This window comes from Oncorhynchus tshawytscha, linkage group LG01 (assembly GCF_018296145.1).
Source record: "Oncorhynchus tshawytscha isolate Ot180627B linkage group LG01, Otsh_v2.0, whole genome shotgun sequence".
NCBI classification, from domain to species: Eukaryota; Metazoa; Chordata; class Actinopteri; order Salmoniformes; family Salmonidae; genus Oncorhynchus; species Oncorhynchus tshawytscha.
Window position 1 is genome coordinate 61,897,205 of NC_056429.1, and position 12,164 is coordinate 61,909,368.

The following is a 12,164-nucleotide window of genomic DNA, read 5'->3' on the forward strand; positions in this document are numbered from 1 at the left end:
GATAGACCTGGCTCGCCGTCGCCGTCGGCGTTCCAATCTCTGTCGGCGCCGGTTCAACTTCCGGCGCCGACAGAGATGGCCGCCTCGCTTCGCGTTCCTAGGAAACTATGCAGTTTTTTGTTTTTTTACGTGTTATTTCTTACATTAGTACCCCAGGTCATCTTAGGTTTCATTACATACAGTCGAGAAGAACTACTGAATATAAGATCAGCGTCAACTCACCATCAGTACGACCAAGAATATGTTTTTCGCGACGCGGATCCAGTGTTCTGCCTTACAAACAGGACAACGGAGTGGATTCCATGCAGCGACCCAAAAAAACGACTCCGAAAAAGAGGGAAACGAGGCAGTCTTCTGGTCAGACTCCGGAGACGGGCACACCGTGCACCACTCCCTAGCATTCTTCTTGCCAATGTCCAGTCTCTTGACAACAAGGTTGATGAAATCCGAGCAAGGGTAGCATTCCAGAGGGACATCAGAGACTGTAACGTTCTATGCTTCACGGAAACATGGCTCACTGGAGAGACGCTATCCGAGGTGGTGCAGCCAACGGGTTTCTCACCAGGTGTCTGGTGACATGACTGAATACAAACAGTGCAGCTATTCCCTCCGCAAGGCAATTAAACAAGCTAAGCGTCAGTACAGAGACAAAGTAGAATCTCAATTCAACGGCTCAGACACAAGAGGCATGTGGCAGGGTCTACAGTCAATCACGGACTACAGGAAGAAATCCAGCCCAGTCACGGACCAGGATGTCTTGCTCCCAGGCAGACTAAATAACTTTTTTGCCCGCTTTGAGGACAATACAGTGCCACTGACACGGCCTGCAATGAAAACATGTGGTCTCTCCTTCACTGCAACCGAGGTGAGTAAGACATTTAAATGTGTTAACCCTCGCAAGGCTGCAGGCCCAGACGGCATCCCCAGCCGCGCCCACAGAGCAAGCGCAGACCAGCTGGCCGGTGTGTTTACGGACATATTCAATCAATCCCTATACCAGTCTGCTGTTCCCACATGCTTCAAGAGGGCCACCATTGTCCCTGTTCCCAAGAAAGCTAAGGTAACTGAGCTAAACGACTACCGCCCCGTAGCACTCACATCCGTCATCATGAAGTGCTTTGAGAGACTAGTCAAGGACCATATCACCTCCACCCTACCTGACACCCTAGACCCACTCCAATTTGCTTACCGCCCAAATAGGTCCACAGACAATGCAATCTCAACCACACTGCACACTGCCCTGGTGAGGGTAGGCAACAACATCTCCTCCCCGCTGATCCTCAACACTGGGGCCCCACAAGGGTGCGTTCTGAGCCCTCTCCTGTACTCCCTGTTCACCCACGACTGCGTGGCCACGCACGCCTCCAACTCAATCATCAAGTTTGCGGACGACACAACAGTGGTAGGCTTGATTACCAACAACGACGAGACGGCCTACAGGGAGGAGGTGAGGGCCCTCTGAGTGTGGTGTCAGGAAAATAACCTCACACTCAACGTCAACAAAACTAAGGAGATGATTGTGGACTTCAGGAAACAGCAGAGGGAACACCCCCTATCCACATCGATGGAACAGTAGTGGAGAGGGTAGCAAGTTTTAAGTTCCTCGGCATACACATCACAGACAAACTGAATTGGTCCACTCACACAGACAGCATCGTGAAGAAGGCGCAGCAGCGCCTCTTCAACCTCAGGAGGCTGAAGAAATTCGGCTTGTCACCAAAAGCACTCACAAACTTCTACAGATGCACAATCGAGAGCATCCTGGCGGGCTGTATCACCGCCTGGTACGGCAACTGCTCCGCCCTCAACCGTAAGGCTCTCCAGAGGGTAGTGAGGTCTGCACAACGCATCACCGGGGGCAAACTACCTGCCCTCCAGGACACCTACACCACCCGATGTTACAGGAAGGCCATAAAGATCATCAAGGACATCAACCACCCGAGCCACTGCCTGTTCACCCCGCTATCATCCAGAAGGCGAGGTCAGTACAGGTGCATCAAAGCTGGGACCGAGAGACTGAAAAACAGCTTCTATCTCAAGGCCATCAGACTGTTAAACAGCCACCACTAACATTGAGTGGCTGCTGCCAACACACTGACACTGACACTGACTCAACTCCAGCCACTTTAATAATGGGAATTGATGGGAAATGATGTAAATATATCACTAGCCACTTTAAACAATGCAACCTTATATAATGTTACTTACCCTACATTATTCATCTCATATGCATACGTATATACTGTACTCTATATCATCGACTGCATCCTTATGTAATACATGTATCACTAGCCACTTTAACTATGCCACTTTGTTTACAGACTCATCTCATATGTATATACTGTACTCGATATCAGCTACTGTATCTTGCCTATGCTGCTCTGTACCATCACTCATTCATATATCCTTATGTACATATTCTTTATCCCCTTACACTGTGTATAAGACAGTAGTTTTGGAATTGTTAGTTAGATTACTTGTTGGTTATTACTGCATTGTCGGAACTAGAAGCACAAGCATTTCGCTACACTCGCATTAACATCTGCTAACCATGTGTATGTGATAAATAAAATTTGATTTGATTTGAATTCACGACAAAGGTGTTTGATGGGGTTGAGGTCAGGGCTCTGTGCAGGCCAATCAAGCATTGTCATGCTGAAACAGGAAAGGGCATTCCCCAAACTATTGCCACAAAGTTGGAAGCACAGAATTGTCAAGAATGTCATTGTATGCTGTAGCGTTAAGATTTCCCTTCACTGGAACCAAGAGGCTTAGCCCGAACCATGAAAAACAGCCACAGACCATTATTCCTCCTCCACCAGACTTTACAGTTGGCACTAAGAATTCGGGCAGATAGTGTTCTCCTGGTATCTGCCAAACCCAGATTCGTCAGTCAGACTGCCTGATGAGAGTGTTTCCGCTGCTCAACGGTGGTGAGCTTTACACCACTCCAGCTGACGATTGGCATTGCGCATGGTGATCTTATGCTTGTGTAACAGTATAGCTTTCGTCCGTCCCCTCGGACGTAACCCCACATCGTTTACACTCACCCTCCTTTTGACCTCCTCCTGTTCCGCAGCAACCAGTGATATTGGTCAACAGCATCAATGTAACAGTTTAGCTTCCGTCCCCTCGTCCGACCCGGGCTTGGGGACGGAAACTCGGGTAGATTTTTACGTGTTACGCGCTTCAGCACTCGGCGGTCCTGTTCTGTAAACTTGTGCGGCCTACCACTTCGCGGCTGAGCTGTTGTTGCTCCTAAACGTTTCCACTTCACAATAACAGCACTTACAATTGGCCAGGGCAGCTCTAGCAAGGCAGAAATTTGATGAACTGAGTTGTTGGAAAGGTGGCATCCTATGACTGTGCCACGTTGAAAGTCACTGAGCTCTTCAGAAAGGCCATTCTACTGCCAATGCTTGTCTATGGAGATTGCAAGACGGTTTGCTCGATTTTATGTACTTGTCAGCAACAGGTGTGACTGAAATAGACAAATCCACGAATTTGAAGGGGTGTCCACATACTTTTGTATGTATAGTGTATCATAGGGAAATGTCATCCTGTCACATGTTGCAAAAGGTTATGCCTCAATCAATTGGCCATGCTCCCAGCAGGCTTTGTGGTGCAAATGGAAAAAGATGAGCGTAACCACTTGATGCTTATGTCAATACATCACAGTCAATGGGAAAAGTTGGGTGTAAACAAATTGAAGCTGATATCAATACATTGCATTCAATGGGAAAATGTGAAAAAATGAGACTCATACAGAAAGACATCTCTCTCTCTCTTTCGCTCTCTCTATTCTCTAATCCCCTCTCCCAGTATCTCTCTCTATTCTCTCCCTCCCTCTCTTTGCCTCCCTCTGTCTCTTTCTCTATCTCCTCTTTACCCCCTCCTCTTCTCTCTCCCTCCCCCTTTTTCACCCCCTCTACCCTCCCCCCCCTCTCTCCCTCTTCTATCTTTCTCTCCTTTCCTCTCTCTTTCTCTGTCCTATCTCCCTCCTCTCTATCGCTCTCTTTCTCCCTCCTCACTTCCTCCTCTCTCCCACCTGTCTGCCTGTTGACTCTCTCTCTACCCTCCCACCTCTCTCTCCCCCTCCCTCCTTAACCCTCTTACTTTCTTTCTCCCCCTCCCTCAATCTCCCCATTCTCTCTCCCTCTTCTCCTCCTCCCCCCTCCATTCTCTCTCCCTCCTTTTCATCTCAATTTCCCTCCTCTCTCTCCCTCTTTTCTCCCACCGCCACAGACAGGTAATTGAGGGACAAAATATGTATCAAGGGCATTGACACATAAGTCAATACATTGCATCCATGGCAAATAAGTTGGTGGCACAGATGCAAATTGGTAAATTTGACTAATTGTCTGGCTGACAAAAGGGGAGCCAGCCAGACAGACAGACAGACAGACAGACAGACAGACATTTGGGAGAGAGAGATGAGAGGAGTGGGGAGGGAGGAAGGGAGGGGGGTTGGTGCTTGCCCATGTGTACTCCAATGCTTCCCTTAGTTGTGTCAAGTTGGCTGGATGTCCTTGGGCTGGTGGACCATTTTTGATACACAGGAAACTGTTGAGCGTGAAAAACCCAGCAGCGTTGCAGTTAATGACACAAACCGGTGCACCTAGCACCTACTACCATACCCGTTCAAATGCACTTAAGTCTTGTGTCTTGCCTCTGTGTCTTCACCCTCTGTATGGCACACATACACAATCTATGCCTCAATTGTCTCAATGCTGAGAGAGAGAGAGAGAGAGAGAGAGCAAGAGAGAGAGAGATAGAGAGAGTGTGAGTCTGCCTACGAGTCTCGTCTTTTCATCTTTTCCCATTGAATGCAATGTATTATACAATGGGTGGGTCTAATCCTGAATGCTGATTGGTTAAAACAGCATTCCAGCCAGAGTCTATTCCACAAGTTACCACCAGTTCAATCTATGACGTTAAAATAACTATTTTCCATCTGACTGCAAAATCCACTGTCTCATCAGTCCAGCCAAGCAATTTATAAACTTGATCTCCACTATAAAAATCTCACATTTCTTTTAAACTAACATTTAATTTTCAACAAGGAGATTTGTATAAACCTTGCTGTCTGTCTCTCCCAAATTTGCAACATTGTTTCCATATTAAAATTCGATCTCCAGCTGTCCCATAGTAATGAACGAGTCGGGACGAGACAGACAGGCAGGCAGCTTTTCTCAGCCAGTCAAAATCATGAGTCAGCTAGCATCATTTTTATGGATATATACAAAGAAAATCAAATGTAAAAAGATCAAACGAAACGAAGTGCAGCTAGTTTGCAGTGTTTCGAGCTTCAGTTTGAAGTGATTGTGTTAGCTGTGTTTTTGGTTAGCTCATCTGAACAACTATGCCAGGCGAAATCGCGCCTCATTAGCTCACTGTTATGGATGTATCCAAATAAATAAATAAACTAGAAAACAGCTTAAACAAATGCAAATGCAGCTACAGTTGTTATTCTGTCTGCACTGTTTACGTGACTGTGAGTTATCCGTAGTTGGCTAGCTAGCTAGCAAGGGATAAGAACATTGCCAGTCAGTAGGGCAATGGAACATACGACTGCTGGGTCGCGTCCATAGATATAGAACAAAAAGACTGAACGACTGGGTCGTGTCTCTGGCAACAGAATGAACGACCAGCCGACTTTGGTAGCAACCCTAGATTTGTGTCGGGACTATATCTTGTGGAAGGATTAAATAGTATGAATAAATTCATCAAAATCAAAAATTTTATGAAAATATGTCAATCATTATTTGAATATATTGGTAACCCATTGTATAAAAGTGATAGTGTCCTCGAAGCCGGCCTAACAACACCTATGCCAATATATCCTCCAAACACCGGCTTCTCGGGCATTACCACTTAATTGACATAAGCATCAATTGTGTGACACTCATCTTTTCCCAGTAACTGCGATGTATTGACAAAAGCATCATGCAATTTATTGACTTAACCCCTTGACACTCATCTTTTCCCATTGACTGCAATATATTAACAGAACCGTCAGTTGGTCGATGTTTCTCATTTTCCCATTCACTGCAATGTATTGACATAAGCGTCAACCCTGTGTCACTCACATTTTCCCATTGACTGCAATGTATTGAAAGTAGCATCAATTGGTTGAAGCTCATCTTTTCCTATTGGCACCGCAAAGCCTGCAGGGAGCCAGTTGACAAGCATCAATTGGTTGAAGCATAACCTTTTGCAAAAATTTGACAGAATGACGTTTTGAGGTTGATAGTGGGCTTTGGTAGTAGTAGTAGTAATAGTAGTAGTGATACAGTGTAGTCATAAAGGCTGCTAAATTATGATGGATATTCAATGTGAACATAATACCACATGTATTACCATTAATATTATGTGGTAACATCGATAGCTTAGTTGAAAGAGAACGAAGCTTAAATAATACATCCCTCTCTGTGCAATAGCAAAGCTAGTGTGTGAGACAAAAATGATCATTCTGTTGCATCATTGGAATCAAACAAGGTGCTATCTAGAACTTAAAAGTGTTCTCCAGCTGTCCCAATAGGAGAACCCAAAATATGTCGTTCTGCCACTGAGCAAGGCAGTTAACCCACTGTTCCCCGGGCGCAGAAGACGTGGATGTCGATTAAGGCAGCCCCCCGCACCTCTCTGATTCAGAGGGGTAGGGTTAAATGCAGAAGACATATTTCAGTTGAAGGCATTCAGTTGTACAACTGACTATGTATCCCCGTTTCCCCCTTCCCTTTCCCTTTGAAGAACCCTTTTTGGTTCCAGGTAGAACCCTATTTGGTTCTAGGTAGAACTCTTTTTGGTTCAGGTAGAACCCTTTTGGGTTCAATGCAAAACACTATTTGGAAAGTGTTTTACATGGATCCCAAAAGGGTTCTACCTGGAACCAAAAGGGTTCTACCTAGAACCAAATAGGGTTCTACCTGGAACCGAAAAGGGTTGCCCTATGGGGACAGCCGAAGAACCCTTTTGGAACCTTTGTTCTAAGAGCGGGAGGCTTGGGAACCAAATCTACTGTTCACCCTAGAAGACTGTTAGGGGAACACAGACAGATAATTTAGCTAGACTTTACACTTTCAAAAGTTTATGAGAAACATTCATCACTCATTCAGGAAAATCTCCTCCAGGAAATGAAATGAACGCCTGTGTTGAACTAATTCTGTCTCCATTTGGCTTGAATAAATGAGAGGTATTGTCTGGGATGAAAGCCTCACAGCCCATAGTGGCAGAATCCCCAACCCTAATGGTAAATTAGGGGTCTAAGTATGTATTTGGACTCTTTAAATGCTGTTTCTTTCCAACATAAGTCAAGTACTTGTCACATCTGCTCCTGCAACGCCCTCCACTGCTCATCCTGTGTCTCCTTGAACTGCCGCCACTCCCCCAGTACTCTCTCCCTCTCCCTCTCTCTCTGTGTGTGTGTCATTGTGTGGGCAGAGAAAGGTGTGCTGTTTCATAATCAAGACCTCTACAAATACTCAGCCCTGCCACTTCCACACTGCCAGATCGTAATCTCTGCTCGGTCAGTCTACGTTTCTAGCCATTGTTACTATTAGATCATATTTTTCCTTGCCTGATGCTGTTTTCATCTCTGCTGCAGTTCTGCACGCTCTGACTCTGGTCCAGTGTCTCCAGTTCCACGTCTCGTCATCCTGCTACTCAGTCCTGGATTCACCACTCTACTACAGCCTTGAATTTCCCTCCGGACCTGCTTACCCTGTCCCAACCCCTCTCGCTCCAGCCTCAGCCTCAGCACCTGGTTTCCTGCAACCCACCCAAGCTTCCCCTGGCCGGCACTCCATCTTCCCTGTGTTTCAGTAAATACCTTGGTTACTTCATCCCAAGAGTCTGCTCTTGGGGTCCCCTGTTCCACTCTGCTTAACAGTACTATCCAAATGATATGTCTGTGTCGGCTACCTAAAGGTAATCTTTCAGGGTGAATATGTAGTGGCTATAGCAAACACACATACACACAGCTTGTGCTTAAAGCTGATGATGAGATGCTACAATTAATCTGACCTTGTAGCCATGATGTCACTGTCAATTGACAAAATTAATATCAAATGTCCGCCTTCATCAGGCAAACATCTGTGGTGAACTGCCAAGGGCATATACATTATTATCCAACAGATCTGGTTGCTTGAAAATATTACAAATATTTCCTTACAGAAATGTATATAGATATTTGATTACAAATGTTCATCAGCTGCACAGCTAGGTCCATAAGAACAGACATTGTAGGCTAGCTGTAATGCCCGGGGTGTAGTGGAGGAAGGAGCCAGAAGCAGGAGACAGAGAGTTCAGAGTAGGTGACTTCTTTATACACCGACCAGGTGAAAACAGACGCCACTCAGAACAAATACTCCAAAACACAGGGGAACTAAACAGTATCAGAAAACAGCTCACGTACACGAACAACCGTGACATACATGCGTGTACGACGAGTACACATTAAACAATCCCGCACACCCAGCAGGCGGGCCAGCTGGCTAATAAAGCCCAACTAATAACCTAATTGATAACAGGTGTAACTAATAAACAGACAAGGAGGGTGAGGAAAAAATCAGTGGCAGCTAGTAGGCCGGTGACGACGACCGCAGAGCGCCACCCGAACAGGAAGGGGAGCCACCTTCGGTAGGAGTCGTGACAGTACCCCCCCGATGCGCGGCTCCCGCAGCGCCGACACCGGCCCCGAGGGCGACCCGCAGGGCGAGGCGCAGGGTGATCCGGATGGAGTCGATGTAAATCCCTCAACATTGACGGATCCAAAATGTCCCCCACCGGTACCCAGCACCTCTCCTCCAAACCGTACCCCTCCCAGTCCACGAGGTACTGCAGGCCCCTCACCCGGCGTCTCGAGTCCAGAATGACCCGTATCGTGAACGCCGGGGACCCCTCGATGTCCAGAGGGGGAGGAGGGACCTCCGGTACCTCACCGTCCTGCAGGGGACCAGCTACCACCGGCCTGAGGAGAGACACATGAAACGAGGGGTTAATACGATAATAGGAAGGGACTTGTAATCGATAACACACCTTGTTTATTCTCCCCAGGACTTTGAAGGGCCCTACACACTGCGGCCCCAGCTTCCGGCAGGGCAAGCGGAGGGGTAGGTTTCCGGTCGAGAGCCAGACCCTGTCATCCGGTGCAAACACGGGGGCCTCACTGCGGTGGCGGTCAGCACTCCTCTTCTGCCGTCCACTGGCTTGTTGGAGGGATTCCTGGACGGCCCTCCAGGTCTTCTTGGAGCACTGCACCCACTCCTCCACCGCAGGAGCCTCGGTCTGACTAGGATGCCATGGTGCCAGGACCGGCTGGTACCCCAACACGCACTGAAATGGAGACATGTTAGTAGAGGAGTGGCGTAGTAAGTTCTGGGCCATCTCAGCCCAGGGGATGTATCTCGCCCACTCCCCTGGCCGGTCCTGGCAATACGACCGCAGAAACCTACCCACCTCCTGGTTCACTCTCTCCACCTGCCCATTACTCTCGGGGTGATAACCGGAGTTCAGGCTGACCGAGACCCCCAGACGCTCCATGAACGCCCTTCATACCCGGGACGTGAACTGGGGATCCCGATCAGAGACGATGTCCTCCGGCACCCCGTAGTGCCGGAAGACGTGGGTGAATAATGCCTCCGCAGTCTGTAGGGATGTAGGGAGACCGGGCAACGGGAGGAGACGGCAGGACTTAGAGAACCGATCCACAATCCCCGACACCGTAGTGTTCCCCTGAGACGGGGGGAGATCTTGTCAGGAAATCTACGGATAGGTGAGACCATGGCCATTGTGGAACGGGGAGGGGTTGTAACTTCCCTCTAGGAAGGTGCCTAGGAGCCTTACTCTGGGCGCACACCGAACAGGAAGAGACATAAACCCTAACGTCAGAAGCCAAGGTTGGCCACCAATACCTCTCCCGGAGGCCCCCCACTGTCTTCAGCACCCATGGGTGACCCTATGAGGGTAGGGTGTGAGCCCACCGAATCAGTTGGTCCCGGACACCGGCACGTACTTCCGCCCAGCCGGACACTGAGGAGGCGCGGGCTCCGCCCGTAACGCCCGCTCGATGCCCGAGTCCACCTCCCATACTACTGGTGCCATCAGCCTCGAGGCTGGAAGGATGGGAGTAGGCTCGGTGGACCGATCCTCCGTGTTGTAAAGGCAGGACAGTGCGTCAGCCTTTACGTTCTGGGAGCCCGGTCTGTATGACAAAGTAAACTGGAATCGGGTGAAGAACATGGCCCACCTTGCCTGAGGTGGGTTCAGTCTCCTAGCTGCCTGAATATACTCCAGATTCTGGTGGTCGGTCCAGATGAGAAAGGGGTGCTTAGTCCCCTCAAGCCAGTGTCTCCACACCTTCAGATCCCTGACCACTGCTAACAACTCCCGGTCCCCCACATCATAGTTACGCTCCGCTGGACTGAGCTTCCTCGAAAAGAAAGCGCAGGGGTGGAGTTTTGGTGGCGTACCTGAGCGCTGTGATAGCACGGTACCCAGCACGGCACCCACCCCAGCCTCGGACGCGTCCACCTCCACTATGAATGCTAGAGAGGGGTTAGGGTTTTGGCCAGGTAGCGGCTCCCATTACCTCACTGCTGCACACCCAGCAGGCGGGCCAGCTGGCTAATAAAGCCCAACTAATAACCTATTTGATAACAGTTGTAAATCAGTGGCAGCTATTAGGCCGGTGACGACCGCCGAGCGCCACCCGAACGGGAAGGGGAGCCACCTTCGGTGAGAGTCGTGACACTAGCACAAAGCTAAGTCTGCACATCCAAGAATCAGTGAAACTACAAAAAGCGGAAATTTGATACTCTTGAAAAAAACAATCAAATCCCGCAGGATGTCTGCTTCAAGGAAGTTCTCCAGGCCAAAATTATAGTTTAAGAGAATTTAACAAGCCTTTTTGTGGAAATGCTAAAGCCCTCGTTGACCACTTTGCAAAGATCAAACATATGCTTTGTTTTTTTATCCTTGTATTTTTTTTTACGTACCAGGAGACATTAAAATAATTCACTGCAACAAACCTAGATGATTGTATAGCTGATCTTAGTTCATAGCTTTATGGGAAACCCCCTCCCTAGAGGCATTCAATCAGACACGCGTTGTGTCCATTCGTTCAATACTATTTCTATGAGAAGAATCGAAGATTCTACCTCTTTTCTGATTCAATAGCTTGTCCTTTGATGCTGATGGAGACTCCAAGTATCAACTGCTGGCAATTAAACTAGTATCTCAATTAACTGCAGTATATAAAGTAATCCAGATGTCTAACAGAGGGACATAGCACAGCCGCCCCAGGTGTGCATTGAAGTGCACCACTGTGCACTTATCATGTCTACTCTGTATTTCAAACCTGACTGATCACTCTTGGACTATCCATTATTTCAGTATCCTTTCAGTGATCCCACACATTGTACACTTTTCACAAATAGCCTCCACTCCCTCCTGTCACATCTATCTGAATGGGACTCACAGGAAACCAATGTGAATGAGCACATTTCCTCTCACCCACTCTCTCTCACGCTCACAGTCTATCTCTCTGCTTTCCCTTTCACAAAAATGCCAATAAACTATTGAATGGCAGGGGTGATACCATGTAGCTCAGTTTTTTTATTTACACTGAACAAAAATATAAACGGAAACATGTAAAGTGTTGGTCCCATGTTTCATGAGCTGAAAGAAAAGATCCCAGAATTGTTCCATACACCATAAACTTTCTCTCCAATTCTGTGCACAAATTTGTTTTCATCCCTGTATGTGAGCATTTCTCCTTTGCCAAGATAATCCATCCACCTGACAGGTGTGGTATATCAAGAAGCTGATTAAACAGCATGATCATTACATCTCTACTGTGATAGCATGTGATATAGTGATTAGAGTCATGGCTACAGTAAATGCACATGTATACTGCACATCTCTGATAAAGATAGTGTGGTAACTCTGATTGATGTGACAATCAATGCTGTGCATCACCAGTAGGGATTACTCCATACATATAGTATGCAGACTGTTGGTCTGTAGGGATCACTGGATTGCATCAACCTTTATTAATGTATGGACAGGGTTGATGATAACTGTTATTATTGGTATAGGACCAGGAGTTTTTCCTTACCACCTGATTTGAAGAAAGTCTCTGGACCACATGGTTAACTGATGAG